Source organism: Pipistrellus kuhlii, unplaced genomic scaffold, assembly GCF_014108245.1.
Source record: "Pipistrellus kuhlii isolate mPipKuh1 unplaced genomic scaffold, mPipKuh1.p scaffold_m20_p_19, whole genome shotgun sequence".
NCBI lineage: Eukaryota > Metazoa > Chordata > Mammalia > Chiroptera > Vespertilionidae > Pipistrellus > Pipistrellus kuhlii.
In genome coordinates, this window is record NW_023425504.1 from 11,588,839 (window position 1) to 11,594,619 (window position 5,781).

The following is a 5,781-nucleotide window of genomic DNA, read 5'->3' on the forward strand; positions in this document are numbered from 1 at the left end:
CCTGGTCCCCATTTTCCCAAATTAACTCTTTTCCAGTCTCTTCATTTGTGTGCGGCCTTCTCCAGAAACACAGAACCCTGAAGAGGAATCCTGAACCACGTGAGTCGTGGTTCAGGGAATATCTGTATTAGGATATTTGTTTCCCACAGGAAACAACAGCAAAAGTTGTGAGCAAGTTCCTGTAACTGGACAAATACTGGACAACCATTTTCTGGGTTCTTTATTCTCTGTGCTGTGTGTCTATTTTTATTTATTTATTTTGTGTGTGTGTGTGTGTGTGTGTGTGTGTGTGTGTGTGTGTCTTTGGTGCTGTTTTTACTGGAAGGGTAGGAGAAGAGAGTTGAGGAAAGGGTGTGGTATCATTTGGAGCAGTACAGCCACCATGAGGAAAGTTTCAAAACACCCTAAGTTATTACAACTTCCTTCCTTCCAACAAATTAAGGAAGGTTCCAACCCAAGAGGAGGTAGAACACACTTGTGTTCTAATCTGTAACTCCTTGCTTACTTGTGTAAGGCCTTAGGAGCGACTTGGACATTGTTAGCATCAACGTGGAGAGTGAAGTGCCTAGAAGTGAGCTCCAATGAGGTCCAGGCACAGGGAATCATAGGGGCAGAGCTTATATTTCTTTCCAGTTTGGAAAGAACTAGAAAAATCCACCCAAAGATAAATGTGAGTTTTTGTTTCCTTTACCTGCCTTTTATGGCAAGAGCCGGCTTTCATGTGGTGTCCCAATGTTATGGGGCTTGGGTCCCCTGTGACTGAAGTGTCAGAGCAAGGCTGATAAGCTTGTTACAAGGGAAGTTTAGTGGCATCTTGATTTTTAAAATTTTGATGAAATTTATTTATATTTTATTTTGTTGTCTGTATTGTTGGTGGCATATCTAGAAAACCATTATCAAGTCTAGGGTCATGAAGATTTGTCCCTATATTTTTTCTGTAAAGTTTTATAGTTTCATCTCTTATATTTAGAACTTAGATCCATGTTGACTTTTTCACATAGTGTGAAGTAGGAATCTAAAGCTATTCTTTTATGTCTGGATATTCAATTGTCTCAGCACTATTTGTTAGAGACTATTCATTGCCCATTGAATGACCTTAACATCTTTGTCAAAAATAATATTTAGGTTAATTCATCACATATATTGACCCATGTGTCAATTTTTATTCCAGTACCACACTGCTTTGATTAATGTAGCTTTTAATAAGTTTTGAAATATAGAAGTGAGTCCTCCATTTTGGATTTTCCTATTCTAGATTGTTCTGGCTGCAGAAGAGGTCTCTTGTAATTCCATACAAATTTTTGGATTAGACTTTTCATTTCTGTAAAAACAATTGTTGGAATAATGATAGAAATTACATAGAATATGTAGATCTCTTTGGGGAGTATTGCCATCTTAACAATATTTAGTCTTCCAAACTATGGTCTAAGAATATATATATATATACTAGAGGCCCATTTCACGATATTCATGCAAGAATAGGCCTTTCTTCCCCAGGCTTCACTCCCAGTCACCCGGGAACCAGCAAGTCCTCGCTTTTGTCTGGAGCACTGCTCCCATAGCTCCCTCCGCCATCCCCTCTCCTCTTCATAGCAGGTGTCCCACCCCTCCCATCCGCTCCACAGTTGCATATGCAAACTAATCCACCATCTTTGTTGGATTAATTTGCATACTCACTCTGGCTGTGGGTGTAGCAGGGGTATGGTCAATTTATTTATTTTACTTAGGTAATCTTTAATTACCTAAGTAATGACCTTCATAACTTTCAATCTACTGGTCTTTAATTTCTTTAGATAAATATTGTCCAAATTATATTATTCATTTTTATATTAATGTAAATTGAGTTGTTTTCTTAATTTCATGCTCATATTGTAAAATTGATTTCTGTGAGTTGCTTTTAATATTGAATTTATTAATTAGCACTAATATTATTTTGGTATATTTCTTCTGCTTTTCTTTATGTATAATCATGTTATCTGTGAACAAGAATGACTTTATATCTTCCTTTCTATTTTGGATACATTTTATATATATTTCTTGCCTTATTACCTTGGCTAAAATTTCTGATACAATGTTCAATTTAATTGACAAAGGTGTGCATTCTTGTCCTGTTCCTAATCTTAGGGGTAAAGTATTCAATCTTTTAAGATTGACCTACTGTCAGCTGTGGGCTTTCCACAAAAGTCTTTTATCATGTTAAGGAAATTTTCTTCTATTTAGAGTTTGTTGAGTGTTTTCACTTGCTTATGTGGAGAGATATACCATAGATCTGAAGTTTCCTACTCCATCATCTTCATTGATGTCACATTTTCCAACTATTTTGCCATTTCTAGAAGCAATTAAGCTTATTTAAAACATACCTGCTATAATATCCATGTATAAAAAAGTGAAGCAAGATCATGGTAATGCCATCTTTTACACACAAGGAATTTTAAAATGTAGGTTGATCTTTAATTATTTTCACTGTTTTGGATACCCATACATCAGATGCTCCACTGGAAGATCTAACACTTTTTTGCTTAGCTTGGTGGTTCCACTAATTTTCAGGCCCTTCTATTTCCAAGCAATGGGACTCCAGACAACTGGGTGCAGATGAGACCTTCAGCAAGCACAGCTATTTCTGCTATATGTCATCTGACAGGCCTCACAGGAAGGATGTCATTACAACATAGTGGTTTTAAACTATTTCCTCATGATGGAAGTAGTGCTCAAGATATGCTCACAAGCCCTGTCTTAAAGTCCTTTTCTCCTGGCTTTCCAGCCTAAAAAAAAAAAAATGCCATCAAGAGACAAAATTTCCAGAAAACATGGCTGCCTTTTATTTTGCCCAGTTCAGAGAAAGCTGCTCACACTTTTGAGCCTTTTCCATGTAAAATCAATTTGAAGTCTCAAACTATCTGTCTTCATCAGGCATCTCATTTTTCAGACATTAAGTTTCCACCTGAACTAATCTACATGCACCAGGTTCTTTTCATTCAACATTACTTATCTATATTTTTCACATAATATCAACTTTTCTACCTCAGGTGATAAATTAGGTGGATCAAGGCAGAAAATGGGGGAAAAATTACCTGAAGCCTGTAGGAGATCACCTCTAGTTTCCAATTTACTTGTCCAAGTGGTCTCTGACCTGCTTTCCTACCCAGTCAACCCCAGGGTCCTCCATTCCCTTGCTTCATGTGTTGAATAACTGACAAGTATCTGGCAGGAGTTATATGAGAAGGCCCAGAAAGCTCACCTCACTATATACTATACACTGCTCTACATATGTATAAACTCTAACCAGAAGTTATTCAGGGTTTTGTATCATAGTTTCTTCATTTAATGTTAGAACATAACACTATCCAATGCCATTAAACATTCTTCAGTTTCTTCATGTTATAGCTTTTTGAAAAATCTCTTAGAATTCACAAATCTTTGAAGAAACACTTAATTGCAAATCCTACTTTCCTGAGACAACTACCATTATCAACTTGATAGATACATGCATTCAAATCTATTTATATAATAGAGGGATATGCAAATTAGCCAGGATATCGTAACATCACAACCAAACATCAGGGACCTGAGGCTGCATGTCACCTGGCTGGGGCAAGGGACCTCAGGCCTGGCCCCTGCCCCGGTGCCAAGCCAGGAGACCTCATGCCATGCCCCCTGTTCCAGAGTTGGGCAGGGGGACCTTAGGCCATGTCCTCCACCTGGTGGGGCTTGACGGGCCACACACTCCTCCCCAGTGCCAGGCCCTGGACCTGAGGCTGCACCCCGCCACGTGGTGGGGCTTGATGGGGGACCTGAGATTGTGCCCCCCACCCAGTGCCAGGCTGGGGTACCTGAGGTTGTGCCCTGAGGGGCTTGATGGGGGTGGGGCAGGCTGGGTCTGGTTATCATGTGTTTTCAAAGTGTGTGCGTGTGGTGGGCAGGGACTTGACTCTAGGTTCCATAGCGTGCCCCAGGCTGTAACAGGAGGGAGATTTTCCTATTCATTTTACTAATTTTCTTTCATCTCTGACACTTCTATTATAGAGAAAGGGCAAATAACAATATTAAAATATTTCCTCTAATTAATTCCCTTTTAATGTGCACAATTTTGTGCACCAGGCCACTAGTATTATATATGATTGATCATTATTTAAATAGATATAGCCTCATCAACGTACTCCCCTATTTGCTCAAAGGAGTGTTGAAAACACACATGTATATATGGACTATCATATCAAATCTTCTTCAATTCCATACTAGTTACACTGTAAGTATAATTTACTACCAGGGATATTTTACACAATATAAGGCAATGGGGAATTTACAAAAGCATTAAATATTCATGAGGTTACTGATAGGACTTTAATGCTAAACTTGGTACCATTTCTTACTTTTGCTCAAATCCTAACAATATTATAAGCATCTGGAAAAGACATGCAAAATTCTCCCTGTCAGTGTGGCTCAGTTGGTTGGGCATTATCACATGTATACTGAAAAGTTGCCAGTTCCATTCCCTGTCAGGGCACATGTCTGGGTTGTAGACTTGATACCACATAGGGGATGTGCAGGAAGTAGCCAAAAGGATATTTTGCTCTTTATTCCTTTCCCTTCCTCTTACTCTAAAAATCAATAAAAATATTAAAAAAAGAAAAGAAATGAAAACTCAAATAATTATGAAGAAGTAAATTATATATATTCTTTAACACAGAAGCTCAATAGTAACTCAATATTTTTATTTATTGCATTCTGATCTTCCATTTACAGTGTATTAGTGCAGGGATGTAGTGACTGTGTATGTGCATAAAAATTTTGTTAATGGGTTTCAAATGACATCATTTGGAATTTCCTTGTGGTTTGTCATTTTTCTCAAGTCCTATACATAGAGGCTACTTAAATGTCATTAAATATATTTTCAATTATATTTTATGTTAAGAATTTATTGTAAGCTTTTAGTTTCCTTGACTATATAGAGCAAGATATTTTTAATATATTTTTTATTAAGTTATTATTTTTGTACATATACCATTGCCCCCCCACCCCCCGTACATACTATCCCTCTCCAGAGTTTTGTGTCCATTGGTTGTACTTATATGCATGTATACAAGTCCTTCGGTTGATCTCTTATCTCCCCCAGATCTCCCCAACCTCCCCGCTGTAATTTGACAGTCTGCTTGTTGCTTTACTGTCTCTATATCTATCTTTTGGTTCTTCAGTTTATAATGTTCTTTATCATCCATAAATGAGTGAGGTCATGCGGTGTATCTCTTTCATTGACGGGCTTGTTTCACTCAGCATGATGTTCTCCAATTCCATCCAGGTTGCTGCAAACGATGAGAATTTTTTCTTTTTTATGGCAGCATAATATTCCATTGTGTAAATGTACCATAGTTTTTGGATCCAATCATCTGCTGATGGGCACCTAAGGTGTTTCCAAATCCTACCTATTGTAAATTGTGCTGCTATGAACATAGGGGTGCATATATCCTTTCTGATTGATGTTTCTAGCTTCTTGGGATATATTCCTACGAGTGGGATTACTGGGTCAAATGGGAGTTCCATTTTCAGTTTTTTGAGGAAGCTCCATACTGTCCTCCACAGTGGTTGCACAGTCTACATTCCCACAGCAGTGCACGAGGGTTCCTTTTTCTCTGCAACCTCGCCAACACTTGTCCTTTGTTGATTTGTTGATGTTGGCCATTCTGACAGGTGTGAGATGGTACTGCATTGTTGTTTTGATTTGCATTTCTCGGATAATTAGTGACTTTGAGCATGTTTTCATGTGCCTTTTGTCCTTCCTTCTGT